We start from the raw sequence: 17,809 nt of genomic DNA on the forward strand, positions 1-17,809 counted from the left end.
ATGTGCGGCACTACCTACAGGGGGGATGTGCGGCACTACCTACAGGGGGGATGTGCGGACCTACCTACAGGGGGGATGTGCGGACCTACCTACAGGGGGGATGTGCGGACCTACCTACAGGGGGGATGTGCGGACCTACCTACAGGGGGGATGTGTGGCACTACCTACAGGGGGGATGTGCGGCACTACCTACAGGGAGCTGTGTGGCACTACCAACAGGGGGCTGTGTGGCACTACCTACAGGGGGCTGTGTGGCACTACCTACAGGGGGGCTGTGTGGCATTACCTACAGGTGGCTGTGTGGCACTACCTACAGGGGGGGCTGTGTGGCACTACCTACATTGGGCTGTGTGGCATCTACAGGGGGCAGTGTGGCATTACCTACAGGGATCTGTGTGGAATTACCTACAGGGGGGCTGTGTGGCACTACCTACAGGGGGGATGTGCGGCACTACCTACAGGGGGGATGTGCGGCACTACCTACAGGGGGGATGTGCGTCACTACCTACAGGGGGGATGTGCGGCACTACCTACAGGGGGCTGTGTGGCATTACCTACAGAGCGCTGTGTGGCATTACCTACAGAGGGCTGTGTGGCATTACCTACAGGGGGCTGTGTGGCATTACCTACAGGGGGCTGTGTGACACTACCTACAGGGAACTGTGTGGAACTACCTACAGGGGGGCTGTGCGGCACTACCTACAGGGGCGATGTGCGGCACTACCTACAGGGGGGATGTGCGGCACTACCTACAGGGGGGATGTGCGGCACTACCTACAGGGGGGATGTGCGGCACTACCTACAGGAGGGATGTGCGGCACTACCTACAGGGGGGATGTGCGGCATTACCTACAGGGGGGCTGTGTGGTATTACCTACAGGGGGGCTGTGTGGCACTACCAACAGGGGGCTGTGTGGCACTACCTACAGGGGGCTGAGTGGCACTACCTACAGGGGGCTGTGTGGCACTACCTACAGGGGGCTGTGTGGCACTACCTACAGTGGGCTGTGTGGCACTACCTACAGGGGGCTGTGTGGCACTACCTACAGGGGGCTGTGTGGCACTACCTACAGGGGGCTGTGTGGCATCTACAGGGGGCTGTGTGGCATTCCATACAGGGATCTGCGTGGCATCACCTTCAGGGGGGCTGTGTGGCACTACCTACAGGGGGCTGTGTGGCACTACCTACAGGGGGGCTGTGTGGCATTACCTACGGGGGGCTGTGTGGCATTACCTACGGGGGGCTGTGTGGCATTACCTACGGGGGGCTGTGTGGCATTACCTACGGGGGGCTGTGTGGCATTACCTACGGGGGGCTGTGTGGCATTACCTACGGGGGGCTGTGTGGCATTACCTACGGGGGGCTGTGTGGCATTACCTACAGGGGGCTGTGTGGCATTACCTACAGGGGGCTGTGTGGCATTACCTACAGGGGGTTGTGTGGCACTACCTACAGGGGGGCTGTGTGGCATTACCTACAGGGGGTTGTGTGGCACTACCTACAGGGGGGCTGTGTGGCATTACCTACAGGGGGCTGTGTGGCATTACCTACAGGGGGCTGTGTGGCACCTCCTACAGGGGGCTGCGTGGCACCTCCTACAGGGGGCTGCGTGGCACCTCCTACAGGGGGCTGCGTGGCACCTCCTACAGGGGGCTGCGTGGCACCTCCTACAGGGGGCTGTGTGGCACTACCTACAGGGGGGCTGTGTGGCATTACCTACAGGGGGCTGTGTGGCATTACCTACAGGGGGCTGTGTGGCATTACCTACAAGGGGCTGTGTGGCATTACCTACAGGGGGCTGTGTGGCATTACCTACAGGGGGCTGTGTGGCATTACCTACAAGGGGCTGTGTGGCATTACCTACAGGTGGCTGTGTGGCACCTCCTACAGGGGGCTGTGTGGCACCTCCTACAGGGGGCTGTGTGGCACCTCCTACAGGGGGCTGTGTGGCACCTCCTACAGGGGGCTGTGTGGCACCTCCTACAGGGGGGATGTGTGGCACCACCTACAAGGGGGATGTGCGGCACCACCTACAAGGGGGATGTGCGGCACCACCTACAAGGGGGATGTGCGGCACTACCTACAGGGGGGATGTGCGGCACTACCTACAGGGGGGATGTGCGGCACTACCTACAGGGGGGATGTGCGGCACTACCTACAGGGGGGATGTGCGGACCTACCTACAGGGGGGATGTGCGGACCTACCTACAGGGGGGATGTGCGGCACTACCTACAGGGGGGATGTGCGGCACTACCTACAGGGAGCTGTGTGGCACTACCAACAGGGGGCTGTGTGGCACTACCTACAGGGGGAATGTGTGACATTATCTACAGGGGGGCTGTGTGGCATTACCTACAGGGGGCTGTGTGGCATTACCTACAGGGGGCTGTGTGGCATTACCTACAGGGGGCTGATTGGCATCTACAGGGGGCTGTGTGGCATTCCCTACAGGGATCTGCGTGGCATCACCTACAGGGGGGCTGTGTGGCACTACCTACAGGGGGGCTGTGTGGCACTACCTACAGGGGGCTATGTGGCACTACCTACAGGGGGCTGTGTGGCACTACCTACAGGGGGGCTGTGTGGCACTACCTACAGGGGGCTATGTGGCACTACCTACAGGGGGCTGTGTGGCACTACCTACAGGGGGGATGTGTGACATTATCTACAGGGGGGCTGTGTGGCATTACCTACAGGGGGCTGTGTGGCATTACCTACAGGGGGCTGTGTGGCATTACCTACAAGGAGCTGTGTGGCATTACCTACAAGGAGCTGTGTGGCATTACCTACAGGGGGCTGTGTGGCATTACCTACAAGGGGCTGTGTGGCATCTACAGGGGGCTGTGTGGCATTCCCTACAGGGATCTGCGTGGCATCACCTACAGGGGGGCTGTGTGGCACTACCTACAGGGGGCTGTGTGGCACTACCTACAGGGGGCTGTGTGGCACTACCTACAGGGGGCTGTGTGGCACTACCTACAGGGGGGCTGTGTGGCACTACCTACAGGGGGGCTGTGTGGCACTACCTACAGGGGGGCTGTGTGGCACTACCTACAGGGGGGCTGTGTGGCATTACCTACAGGGGGCTGTGTGGCACTAAATACAGGGGGGATGTGTGACATTATCTACAGGGGGGCTGTGTGGCATTACCTACAGGGGGCTGTGTAGCACTACCTACAGGGGGCTGTGTGGTATTACCTACAGGGGGCTGGGTGGCACTACCTACAGGGGGGCTGTGCGGCACTACCTACAGGGGCGATGTGCGGCACTACCTACAGGGGGGATGTGCGGCACTACCTACAGGGGGGATGTGCGGCACTACCTACAGGAGGGATGTGCGGCACTACCTACAGGGGGGCTGTGCGGCATTACCTACAGGGGGGCTGTGCGGTATTACCTACAGGGGGGCTGTGTGGCACTACCAACAGGGGGCTGTGTGGCACTACCTACAGGGGGCTGAGTGGCACTACCTACAGGGGGCTGTGTGGCACTACCTACAGGGGGCTGTGTGGCACTACCTACAGGGGGCTGTGTGGCACTACCTACAGGGGGCTGTGTGGCACTACCTACAGGGGGCTGTGTGGCATCTACAGGGGGCTGTGTGGCATTCCATACAGGGATCTGCGTGGCATCACCTTCAGGGGGGCTGTGTGGCACTACCTACAGGGGCTGTGTGGCACTACCTACAGGGGGCTGTGTGGCACTACCTACAGGGGGCTGTGTGGCATCTACAGGGGGCTGTGTGGCATTCCATACAGGGATCTGCGTGGCATCACCTTCAGGGGGGCTGTGTGGCACTACCTACAGGGGGCTGTGTGGCACTACCTACAGGGGGAATGTGTGACATTATCTACAGGGGGGCTGTGTGGCATTACCTACAGGGGGCTGTGTGGCATTACCTACAGGGGGCTGTGTGGCATTACCTACAGGGGGCTGATTGGCATCTACAGGGGGCTGTGTGGCATTCCCTACAGGGATCTGCGTGGCATCACCTACAGGGGGGCTGTGTGGCACTACCTACAGGGGGGCTGTGTGGCACTACCTACAGGGGGCTCTGTGGCACTACCTACAGGGGGCTGTGTGGCACTACCTACAGGGGGGATGTGTGACATTATCTACAGGGGGGCTGTGTGGCATTACCTACAGGGGGCTGTGTGGCATTACCTACAGGGGGCTGTGTGGCATTACCTACAAGGAGCTGTGTGGCATTACCTACAAGGAGCTGTGTGGCATTACCTACAGGGGGCTGTGTGGCATTACCTACAAGGGGCTGTGTGGCATCTACAGGGGGCTGTGTGGCATTCCCTACAGGGATCTGCGTGGCATCACCTACAGGGGGGCTGTGTGGCACTACCTACAGGGGGCTGTGTGGCACTACCTACAGGGGGCTGTGTGGCACTACCTACAGGGGGGCTGTGTGGCACTACCTACAGGGGGGCTGTGTGGCATTACCTACAGGGGGCTGTGTGGCACTAAATACAGGGGGGATGTGTGACATTATCTACAGGGGGGCTGTGTGGCATTACCTACAGGGGGCTGTGTAGCACTACCTACAGGGGGCTGTGTGGTATTACCTACAGGGGGCTGGGTGGCACTACCTACAGGGGGGCTGTGTGGCATTACCTACAGGGGGGCTGTGTGGCACTACCTACAGGGGGGCTGTGTGGCATTACCTACAGGGGGGCTGTGTGGCACTACCTACAGGGGGATGTGTGGCACTACCTACAGGGGGCTGTGTGGCACTACCTACAGGGGGATGTGTGGCACTACCTACAGGGGGCTGTGTGGCACTACCTACAGGGGGCTGTGTAGCACTACCTACAGGGGGCTGTGTGGCATTACCTACAGGGGGGCTGTGTGGCATTACAGGGGGCTGTGTGGCACTACCTACAGGGGGCTGTGTGGCACTACCTACAGGGGGCTGTGTGGCACTACCTACCGGGGGCTGTGTGGCACTACCTACAGAGGGCGGTGTGGCACTACCTACAGGGGGGCTGTGTGGCATTACAGGGGGCTGTGTGACACTACCTACAGGGGGCTGTGTGGCATTACCTACAGGGGGCTGTGTGGCACTACCTACAGGGGGCTGTGTGGCACTACCTACAGGGGGGCTGTGTGGCACTACCTACAGAGGGCTGTGTGGCATTACCTACAGGGGGGCTGTGTGGCATTACCTACAGGGGCTGTGTGGCACTACCTACAGGGGGGATGTGTGACATTATCTACAGGGGGGCTGTGTGGCATTACCTACAGGGGGCTGTGTGGCATTACCTACAGGGGGCTGTGTGGCATTACCTACAGGGGGCTGTGTGGCATTACCTACAAGGAGCTGTGTGGCATTACCTACAAGGAGCTGTGTGGCATTACCTACAGGGGGCTGTGTGGCATTACCTACAAGGGGCTGTGTGGCATCTACAGGGGGCTGTGTGGCATTCCCTACAGGGATCTGCGTGGCATCACCTACAGGGGGGCTGTGTGGCACTACCTACAGGGGGGCTGTGTGGCACTACCTACAGGGGGGCTGTGTGGCACTACCTACAGGGGGGCTATGTGGCACTACCTACAGGGGGCTGTGTGGCACTACCTACAGGGGGGATGTGTGACATTATCTACAGGGGGGCTGTGTGGCATTACCTACAGGGGGCTGTGTGGCATTACCTACAGGGGGCTGTGTGGCATTACCTACAAGGAGCTGTGTGGCATTACCTACAGGGGGCTGTGTGGCATTACCTACAGGGGGCTGTGTGGCATTACCTACAAGGGGCTGTGTGGCATCTACAGGGGGCTGTGTGGCATTCCCTACAGGGATCTGCGTGGCATCACCTACAGGGGGGCTGTGTGGCACTACCTACAGGGGGCTGTGTGGCACTACCTACAGGGGGCTGTGTGGCACTACCTACAGGGGGGCTGTGTGGCACTACCTACAGGGGGGCTGTGTGGCACTACCTACAGGGGGGCTGTGTGGCATTACCTACAGGGGGCTGTGTGGCACTAAATACAGGAGGGATGTGTGACATTATCTACAGGGGGGCTGTGTGGCATTACCTACAGGGGGCTGTGTAGCACTACCTACAGGGGGCTGTGTGGTATTACCTACAGGGGGCTGGGTGGCACTACCTACAGGGGGGCTGTGTGGCATTACCTATAGGGGGGCTGTGTGGCACTACCTACAGGGGGGCTGTGTGGCACTACCTACAGGGGGGCTGTGTGGCACTACCTACAGGGGGCTGTGTGGCACTACCTACAGGGGGATGTGTGGCACTACCTACAGGGGGCTGTGTGGCACTACCTACAGGGGGCTGTGTAGAACTACCTACAGGGGGCTGTGTGGCATTACCTACAGGGGGGCTGTGTGGCATTACAGGGGGCTGTGTGGCACTACCTACAGGAGGCTGTGTGGCACTACCTACAGGGGGCTGTGTGGCACTACCTACCGGGGGCTGTGTGGCACTACCTACAGAGGGCTGTGTGGCACTACCTACAGGGGGGCTGTGTGGAATTACAGGGGGCTGTGTGACACTACCTACAGGGGGCTGTGTGGCATTACCTACAGGGGGCTGTGTGGCACTACCTACAGGGGGCTGTGTGGCACTACCTACAGGGGGGCTGTGTGGCACTACCTACAGAGGGCTGTGTGGCATTACCTACAGGGGGGCTGTGTGGCATTACCTACAGGGGGCTGTGTGGCATTACCTACAGGGGGCTGTGTGGCATTACCTACAAGGAGCTGTGTGGCATTACCTACAAGGAGCTGTGTGGCATTACCTACAGGGGGCTGTGTGGCATTACCTACAAGGGGCTGTGTGGCATCTACAGGGGGCTGTGTGGCATTCCCTACAGGGATCTGCGTGGCATCACCTACAGGGGGGCTGTGTGGCACTACCTACAGGGGGCTGTGTGGCACTACCTACAGGGGGCTGTGTGGCACTACCTACAGGGGGGCTGTGTGGCATTACCTACAGGGGGCTGTGTGGCACTAAATACAGGGGGGATGTGTGACATTATCTACAGGGGGGCTGTGTGGCATTACCTACAGGGGGCTGTGTAGCACTACCTACAGGGGGCTGTGTGGTATTACCTACAGGGGGCTGTGTGGCATTACCTACAGGGGGCTGTGTGGCACTACCTACAGGGGGCTGTGTGGCACTACCTACAGGGGGGCTGTGTGGCATTACCTACAGGGGGGCTGTGTGGCACTACCTACAGGGGGGCTGTGTGGCATTACCTACAGGGGGGCTGTGTGGCACTACCTACAGGGGGATGTGTGGCACTACCTACAGGGGGCTGTGTGGCACTACCTACAGGGGGATGTGTGGCACTACCTACAGGGGGCTGTGTGGCACTACCTACAGGGGGCTGTGTAGCACTACCTACAGGGGGCTGTGTGGCATTACCTACAGGGGGGCTGTGTGGCATTACAGGGGGCTGTGTGGCACTACCTACAGGGGGCTGTGTGGCACTACCTACAGGGGGCTGTGTGGCACTACCTACCGGGGGCTGTGTGGCACTACCTACAGGGGGCTGTGTGGTACTACCTACAGGGGGCTGTGTGGCACTACCTACAGAGGGCTGTGTGGCACTACCTACAGGGGGGCTGTGTGGCATTACAGGGGGCTGTGTGACACTACCTACAGGGGGCTGTGTGGCATTACCTACAGGGGGCTGTGTGGCACTACCTACAGGGGGGCTGTGTGGCACTACCTACAGGGGGGCTGTGTGGCACTACCTACAGAGGGCTGTGTGGCATTACCTACAGGGGGGCTGTGTGGCACTACCTACAGAGGGCTGTGTGGCACTACCTACAGAGGGCTGTGTGGCATTACCTACAGGGGGGCTGTGTGGCACTACCTACAGAGGGCTGTGTGGCACTACCTACAGGGGGCTGTGTGGCATTACAGGGGGCTGTGTGACACTACCTACAGGGGGCTGTGTGGCATTACCTACAGGGGGCTGTGTGGCATTACCTACAGGGGGCTGTGTGGCACTACCTACAGGGGGGCTGTGTGGCACTACCTACAGAGGGCTGTGTGGCATTACCTACAGGGGGCTGTGTGGCACTACCTACAGAGGGCTGTGTGGCATTACCTACAGGGGGCTGTGTGGCACTACCTACAGGGGGCTGTGTGGCATTACCTACAGGGGGCTGTGTGGCACTACCTACAGGGGGCTGTGTGGTATTACCTACAGGGGGCTGTGTGGCACTACCTACAGGGGGTAGTGTGGCATTACCTACAGGGGGCTGTGTGGCATTACCTACAGGCTGTGTGGCATTACCTACAGGGGGCTGTGTGGCACTACCTAAAGGGGGCTGTGTGGCACTACCTACGGGGGGCTGTGTGGCACTACCTACAGGGGGCTGTGTGGCACTACCTACGGGGGGCTGTGTGGCATTACCTACGGGGGGCTGTGTGGCATTACCTACGGGGGGCTGTGTGGCATTACCTACGGGGGGCTGTGTGGCATTACCTACGGGGGGCTGTGTGGCATTACCTACAGGGGGCTGTGTGGCATTACCTACAGGGGGTTGTGTGGCACTACCTACAGGGGGGCTGTGTGGCATTACCTACAGGGGGTTGTGTGGCACTACCTACAGGGGGGCTGTGTGGCATTACCTACAGGGGGCTGTGTGGCATTACCTACAGGGGGCTGCGTGGCACCTCCTACAGGGGGCTGCGTGGCACCTCCTACAGGGGGCTGCGTGGCACCTCCTACAGGGGGCTGCGTGGCACCTCCTACAGGGGGCTGCGTGGCACCTCCTACAGGGGGCTGCGTGGCACCTCCTACAGGGGGCTGCGTGGCACCTCCTACAGGGGCTGCGTGGCACCTCCTACAGGGGGCTGCGTGGCACCTCCTACAGGGGGCTGTGTGGCACTACCTACAGGGGGGCTGTGTGGCACTACCTACAGGGGGGCTGTGTGGCATTACCTACAGGGGGCTGTGTGGCATTACCTACAAGGGGCTGTGTGGCATTACCTACAGGGGGCTGTGTGGCATTACGTACAAGGGGCTGTGTGGCACCTCCTACAGGGGGCTGTGTGGCACCTCCTACAGGGGGCTGTGTGGCACCTCCTACAGGGGGCTGTGTGGCACCTCCTACAGGGGGCTGTGTGGCACCTCCTACAGGGGGGATGTGCGGCACTACCTACAAGGGGGATGTGCGGCACTACCTACAGGGGGGATGTGCGGCACTACCTACAGGGGGGATGTGCGGCACTACCTACAGGGGGGATGTGCGGCACTACCTACAGGGGGGATGTGCGGCACTACCTACAGGGGGGATGTGCGGCACTACCTACAGGGGGGATGTGCGGACCTACCTACAGGGGGGATGTGCGGACCTACCTACAGGGGGGATGTGCGGCACTACCTACAGGGGGGATGTGCGGCACTACCTACAGGGAGCTGTGTGGCACTACCAACAGGGGGCTGTGTGGCACTACCTACAGGGGGCTGCGTGGCAATACCTACAGGGGGGGCTGTGTGGCATTACCTACAGGTGGCTGTGTGGCACTACCTACAGGGGGGGCTGTGTGGCACTACCTACATTGGGCTGTGTGGCATCTACAGGGGGCAGTGTGGCATTACCTACAGGGGGGCTGTGTGGAATTACCTACAGGGGGGCTGTGTGGCACTACCTACAGGGGGGATGTGCGGCACTACCTACAGGGGGGATGTGCGTCACTACCTACAGGGGGGATGTGCGGCACTACCTACAGGGGGCTGTGTGGCATTACCTACAGAGCGCTGTGTGGCATTACCTACAGAGGGCTGTGTGGCATTACCTACAGGGGGCTGTGTGGCATTACCTACAGGGGGCTGTGTGACACTACCTACAGGGAACTGTGTGGAACTACCTACAGGGGGGCTGTGCGGCACTACCTACAGGGGGGATGTGCGGCACTACCTACAGGGGGGATGTGCGGCACTACCTACAGGGGGGGAAGTGCGGCACTACCTACAGGAGGGATGTGCGGCACTACCTACAGGGGGGCTGTGCGGCATTACCTACAGGGGGGCTGTGTGGTATTACCTACAGGGGGGCTGTGTGGCACTACCAACAGGGGGCTGTGTGGCACTACCTACAGGGGGCTGTGTGGCACTACCTACAGGGGGCTGTGTGGCACTACCAACAGGGGGCTGTGTGGCACTACCTACAGGGGGCTGTGTGGCACTACCTACAGGGGGCTGTGTGGCACTACCACAGGGGGCTGTGTGGCATCTACAGGGGGCTGTGTGGCATTCCATACAGGGATCTGCGTGGCATCACCTACAGGGGGGCTGTGTGGCACTACCTACAGGGGGCTGTGTGGCACTACCTACAGGGGGAATGTGTGACATTATCTACAGGGGGGCTGTGTGGCATTACCTACAGGGGGCTGTGTGGCATTACCTACAGGGGGCTGTGTGGCATTACCTACAGGGGGCTGATTGGCATCTACAGGGGGCTGTGTGGCATTCCCTACAGGGATCTGCGTGGCATCACCTACAGGGGGGCTGTGTGGCACTACCTACAGGGGGGCTGTGTGGCACTACCTACAGGGGGCTATGTGGCACTACCTACAGGGGGCTGTGTGGCACTACCTACAGGGGGGATGTGTGACATTATCTACAGGGGGGCTGTGTGGCATTACCTACAGGGGGCTGTGTGGCATTACCTACAAGGAGCTGTGTGGCATTACCTACAGGGGGCTGTGTGGCATTACCTACAAGGGGCTGTGTGGCATCTACAGGGGGCTGTGTGGCATTCCCTACAGGGATCTGCGTGGCATCACCTACAGGGGGGCTGTGTGGCACTACCTACAGGGGGCTGTGTGGCACTACCTACAGGGGGCTGTGTGGCACTACCTACAGGGGGGCTGTGTGGCATTACCTACAGGGGGCTGTGTGGCACTAAATACAGGGGGGATGTGTGACATTATCTACAGGGGGGCTGTGTGGCATTACCTACAGGGGGCTGTGTAGCACTACCTACAGGGGGCTGTGTGGCACCTCCTACAGGGGGCTGTGTGGCACCTCCTACAGGGGGCTGTGTGGCACCTCCTACAGGGGGGATGTGCGGCACTACCTACAAGGGGGATGTGCGGCACTACCTACAGGGGGGATGTGCGGCACTACCTACAGGGGGGATGTGCGGCACTACCTACAGGGGGGATGTGCGGCACTACCTACAGGGGGGATGTGCGGCACTACCTACAGGGGGGATGTGCGGCACTACCTACAGGGGGGATGTGCGGACCTACCTACAGGGGGGATGTGCGGACCTACCTACAGGGGGGATGTGCGGCACTACCTACAGGGGGGATGTGCGGCACTACCTACAGGGAGCTGTGTGGCACTACCAACAGGGGGCTGTGTGGCACTACCTACAGGGGGCTGTGTGGCACTACCTACAGGGGGCTGTGTGGCAATACCTACAGGGGGGCTGTGTGGCATTACCTACAGGTGGCTGTGTGGCACTACCTACAGGGGGGGCTGTGTGGCACTACCTACATTGGGCTGTGTGGCATCTACACGGGGCAGTGTGGCATTACCTACAGGGATCTGTGTGGAATTACCTACAGGGGGGCTGTGTGGCACTACCTACAGGGGGGATGTGCGGCACTACCTACAGGGGGGATGTGCGTCACTACCTACAGGGGGGATGTGCGGCACTACCTACAGGGGGCTGTGAGGCATTACCTACAGAGCGCTGTGTGGCATTACCTACAGAGGGCTGTGTGGCATTACCTACAGGGGGCTGTGTGGCATTACCTACAGGGGGCTGTGTGGCATTACCTACAGGGGGCTGTGTGACACTACCTACAGGGAACTGTGTGGAACTACCTACAGGGGGGCTGTGCGGCACTACCTACAGGGGCGATGTGCGGCACTACCTACAGGGGGGATGTGCGGCACTACCTACAGGAGGGATGTGCGGCACTACCTACAGGGGGGCTGTGCGGCATTACCTACAGGGGGGCTGTGTGGTATTACCTACAGGGGGGCTGTGTGGCACTACCAACAGGGGGCTGTGTGGCACTACCTACAGGGGGCTGTGTGGCACTACCTACAGGGGGCTGTGTGGCACTACCTACAGGGGGCTGTGTGGCACTACCTACAGGGGGCTGTGTGGCACTACCTACAGGGGGGCTGTGTGGCACTACCTACAGGGGGCTGTGTGGCACTAAATACAGGGGGGATGTGTGACATTATCTACAGGGGGGCTGTGTGGCATTACCTACAGGGGGCTGTGTAGCACTACCTACAGGGGGCTGTGTAGCACTACCTACAGGGGGCTGTGTGGTATTACCTACAGGGGGCTGGGTGGCACTACCTACAGGGGGGCTGTGTGGCATTACCTACAGGGGGGCTGTGTGGCACAACCTACAGGGGGGCTGTGTGGCATTACCTACAGGGGGCTGTGTGGCACTACCTACAGGGGGATGTGTGGCACTACCTACAGGGGGCTGTGTGGCACTACCTACAGGGGGCTGTGTGGCACTACCTACAGGGGGCTGTGTGGCACTACCTACAGGGGGCTGTGTGGCACTACCTACAGGGGGCTGTGTAGCACTACCTACAGGGGGCTGTGTGGCATTACCTACAGGGGGGCTGTGTGGCATTACAGGGGGCTGTGTGGCACTACCTACAGGGGGCTGTGTGGCACTACCTACAGGGGGCTGTGTGGCACTACCTACCGGGGGCTGTGTGGCACTACCTACCGGGGGCTGTGTGGCACTACCTACAGAGGGCTGTGTGGCACTACCTACAGGGGGGCTGTGTGGCATTACAGGGGGCTGTCTGACACTACCTACAGGGGGCTGTGTGGCATTACCTACAGGGGGCTGTGTGGCACTACCTACAGGGGGCTGTGTGGCACTACCTACAGGGGGGCTGTGTGGCACTACCTACAGGGGGGCTGTGTGGCACTACCTACAGAGGGCTGTGTGGCATTACCTACAGGGATCTGCGTGGCATCACCTACAGGGGGGCTGTGTGGCACTACCTACAGGGGGGCTGTGTGGCACTACCTACAGGGGGCTATGTGGCACTACCTACAGGGGGCTGTGTGGCACTACCTACAGGGGGGATGTGTGACATTATCTACAGGGGGGCTGTGTGGCATTACCTACAGGGGGCTGTGTGGCATTACCTACAAGGAGCTGTGTGGCATTACCTACAGGGGGCTGTGTGGCATTACCTACAAGGGGCTGTGTGGCATCTACAGGGGGCTGTGTGGCATTCCCTACAGGGATCTGCGTGGCATCACCTACAGGGGGGCTGTGTGGCACTACCTACAGGGGGCTGTGTGGCACTACCTACAGGGGGCTGTGTGGCACTACCTACAGGGGGGCTGTGTGGCATTACCTACAGGGGGCTGTGTGGCACTAAATACAGGGGGGATGTGTGACATTATCTACAGGGGGGCTGTGTGGCATTACCTACAGGGGGCTGTGTAGCACTACCTACAGGGGGCTGTGTGGCACCTCCTACAGGGGGCTGTGTGGCACCTCCTACAGGGGGCTGTGTGGCACCTCCTACAGGGGGGATGTGCGGCACTACCTACAAGGGGGATGTGCGGCACTACCTACAGGGGGGATGTGCGGCACTACCTACAGGGGGGATGTGCGGCACTACCTACAGGGGGGATGTGCGGCACTACCTACAGGGGGGATGTGCGGCACTACCTACAGGGGGGATGTGCGGCACTACCTACAGGGGGGATGTGCGGACCTACCTACAGGGGGGATGTGCGGACCTACCTACAGGGGGGATGTGCGGCACTACCTACAGGGGGGATGTGCGGCACTACCTACAGGGAGCTGTGTGGCACTACCAACAGGGGGCTGTGTGGCACTACCTACAGGGGGCTGTGTGGCACTACCTACAGGGGGCTGTGTGGCAATACCTACAGGGGGGCTGTGTGGCATTACCTACAGGTGGCTGTGTGGCACTACCTACAGGGGGGGCTGTGTGGCACTACCTACATTGGGCTGTGTGGCATCTACAGGGGGCAGTGTGGCATTACCTACAGGGATCTGTGTGGAATTACCTACAGGGGGGCTGTGTGGCACTACCTACAGGGGGGATGTGCGGCACTACCTACAGGGGGGATGTGCGTCACTACCTACAGGGGGGATGTGCGGCACTACCTACAGGGGGCTGTGAGGCATTACCTACAGAGCGCTGTGTGGCATTACCTACAGAGGGCTGTGTGGCATTACCTACAGGGGGCTGTGTGGCATTACCTACAGGGGGCTGTGTGGCATTACCTACAGGGGGCTGTGTGGCATTACCTACAGGGGGCTGTGTGACACTACCTACAGGGAACTGTGTGGAACTACCTACAGGGGGGCTGTGCGGCACTACCTACAGGGGCGATGTGCGGCACTACCTACAGGGGGGATGTGCGGCACTACCTACAGGGGGGGATGTGCGGCACTACCTACAGGAGGGATGTGCGGCACTACCTACAGGGGGGCTGTGCGGCATTACCTACAGGGGGGCTGTGTGGTATTACCTACAGGGGGGCTGTGTGGCACTACCAACAGGGGGCTGTGTGGCACTACCTACAGGGGGCTGTGTGGCACTACCTACAGGGGGCTGTGTGGCACTACCTACAGGGGGCTGTGTGGCACTACCTACAGGGGGCTGTGTGGCACTACCTACAGGGGGGCTGTGTGGCACTACCTACAGGGGGCTGTGTGGCACTAAATACAGGGGGGATGTGTGACATTATCTACAGGGGGGCTGTGTGGCATTACCTACAGGGGGCTGTGTAGCACTACCTACAGGGGGCTGTGTAGCACTACCTACAGGGGGCTGTGTGGTATTACCTACAGGGGGCTGGGTGGCACTACCTACAGGGGGGCTGTGTGGCATTACCTACAGGGGGGCTGTGTGGCACAACCTACAGGGGGGCTGTGTGGCATTACCTACAGGGGGCTGTGTGGCACTACCTACAGGGGGATGTGTGGCACTACCTACAGGGGGCTGTGTGGCACTACCTACAGGGGGCTGTGTGGCACTACCTACAGGGGGCTGTGTGGCACTACCTACAGGGGGCTGTGTGGCACTACCTACAGGGGGCTGTGTAGCACTACCTACAGGGGGCTGTGTGGCATTACCTACAGGGGGGCTGTGTGGCATTACAGGGGGCTGTGTGGCACTACCTACAGGGGGCTGTGTGGCACTACCTACAGGGGGCTGTGTGGCACTACCTACCGGGGGCTGTGTGGCACTACCTACAGAGGGCTGTGTGGCACTACCTACAGGGGGGCTGTGTGGCATTACAGGGGGCTGTCTGACACTACCTACAGGGGGCTGTGTGGCATTACCTACAGGGGGCTGTGTGGCACTACCTACAGGGGGCTGTGTGGCACTACCTACAGGGGGGCTGTGTGGCACTACCTACAGGGGGGCTGTGTGGCACTACCTACAGAGGGCTGTGTGGCATTACCTACAGGGATCTGCGTGGCATCACCTACAGGGGGGCTGTGTGGCACTACCTACAGGGGGGCTGTGTGGCACTACCTACAGGGGGCTATGTGGCACTACCTACAGGGGGCTGTGTGGCACTACCTACAGGGGGGATGTGTGACATTATCTACAGGGGGGCTGTGTGGCATTACCTACAGGGGGCTGTGTGGCATTACCTACAAGGAGCTGTGTGGCATTACCTACAGGGGGCTGTGTGGCATTACCTACAAGGGGCTGTGTGGCATCTACAGGGGGCTGTGTGGCATTCCCTACAGGGATCTGCGTGGCATCACCTACAGGGGGGCTGTGTGGCACTACCTACAGGGGGCTGTGTGGCACTACCTACAGGGGGCTGTGTGGCACTACCTACAGGGGGGCTGTGTGGCATTACCTACAGGGGGCTGTGTGGCACTAAATACAGGGGGGATGTGTGACATTATCTACAGGGGGGCTGTGTGGCATTACCTACAGGGGGCTGTGTAGCACTACCTACAGGGGGCTGTGTGGCACCTCCTACAGGGGGCTGTGTGGCACCTCCTACAGGGGGCTGTGTGGCACCTCCTACAGGGGGGATGTGCGGCACTACCTACAAGGGGGATGTGCGGCACTACCTACAGGGGGGATGTGCGGCACTACCTACAGGGGGGATGTGCGGCACTACCTACAGGGGGGATGTGCGGCACTACCTACAGGGGGGATGTGCGGCACTACCTACAGGGGGGATGTGCGGCACTACCTACAGGGGGGATGTGCGGACCTACCTACAGGGGGGATGTGCGGACCTACCTACAGGGGGGATGTGCGGCACTACCTACAGGGGGGATGTGCGGCACTACCTACAGGGAGCTGTGTGGCACTACCAACAGGGGGCTGTGTGGCACTACCTACAGGGGGCTGTGTGGCACTACCTACAGGGGGCTGTGTGGCAATACCTACAGGGGGGCTGTGTGGCATTACCTACAGGTGGCTGTGTGGCACTACCTACAGGGGGGGCTGTGTGGCACTACCTACATTGGGCTGTGTGGCATCTACAGGGGGCAGTGTGGCATTACCTACAGGGATCTGTGTGGAATTACCTACAGGGGGGCTGTGTGGCACTACCTACAGGGGGGATGTGCGGCACTACCTACAGGGGGGATGTGCGTCACTACCTACAGGGGGGATGTGCGGCACTACCTACAGGGGGCTGTGAGGCATTACCTACAGAGCGCTGTGTGGCATTACCTACAGAGGGCTGTGTGGCATTACCTACAGGGGGCTGTGTGGCATTACCTACAGGGGGCTGTGTGGCATTACCTACAGGGGGCTGTGTGACACTACCTACAGGGAACTGTGTGGAACTACCTACAGGGGGGCTGTGCGGCACTACCTACAGGGGCGATGTGCGGCACTACCTACAGGGGGGATGTGCGGCACTACCTACAGGGGGGGATGTGCGGCACTACCTACAGGAGGTATGTGCGGCACTACCTACAGGGGGGCTGTGCGGCATTACCTACAGGGGGGCTGTGTGGTATTACCTACAGGGGGGCTGTGTGGCACTACCAACAGGGGGCTGTGTGGCACTACCTACAGGGGGCTGTGTGGCACTACCTACAGGGGGCTGTGTGGCACTACCTACAGGGGGCTGTGTGGCACTACCTACAGGGGGCTGTGTGGCACTACCTACAGGGGGGCTGTGTGGCACTACCTACAGGGGGCTGTGTGGCACTAAATACAGGGGGGATGTGTGACATTATCTACAGGGGGGCTGTGTGGCATTACCTACAGGGGGCTGTGTAGCACTACCTACAGGGGGCTGTGTAGCACTACCTACAGGGGGCTGTGTGGTATTACCTACAGGGGGCTGGGTGGCACTACCTACAGGGGGGCTGTGTGGCATTACCTACAGGGGGGCTGTGTGGCACAACCTACAGGGGGGCTGTGTGGCATTACCTACAGGGGGCTGTGTGGCACTACCTACAGGGGGATGTGTGGCACTACCTACAGGGGGCTGTGTGGCACTACCTACAGGGGGCTGTGTGGCACTACCTACAGGGGGCTGTGTGGCACTACCTACAGGGGGCTGTGTGGCACTACCTACAGGGGGCTGTGTAGCACTACCTACAGGGGGCTGTGTGGCATTACCTACAGGGGGGCTGTGTGGCATTACAGGGGGCTGTGTGGCACTACCTACCGGGGGCTGTGTGGCACTACCTACAGAGGGCTGTGTGGCACTACCTACAGGGGGGCTGTGTGGCATTACAGGGGGCTGTCTGACACTACCTACAGGGGGCTGTGTGGCATTACCTACAGGGGGCTGTGTGGCACTACCTACAGGGGGCTGTGTGGCACTACCTACAGGGGGG

Source organism: Rhinoderma darwinii, chromosome 1 (genome assembly GCF_050947455.1).
Source record: "Rhinoderma darwinii isolate aRhiDar2 chromosome 1, aRhiDar2.hap1, whole genome shotgun sequence".
In the NCBI taxonomy this organism is placed as follows: Eukaryota; Metazoa; Chordata; class Amphibia; order Anura; family Rhinodermatidae; genus Rhinoderma; species Rhinoderma darwinii.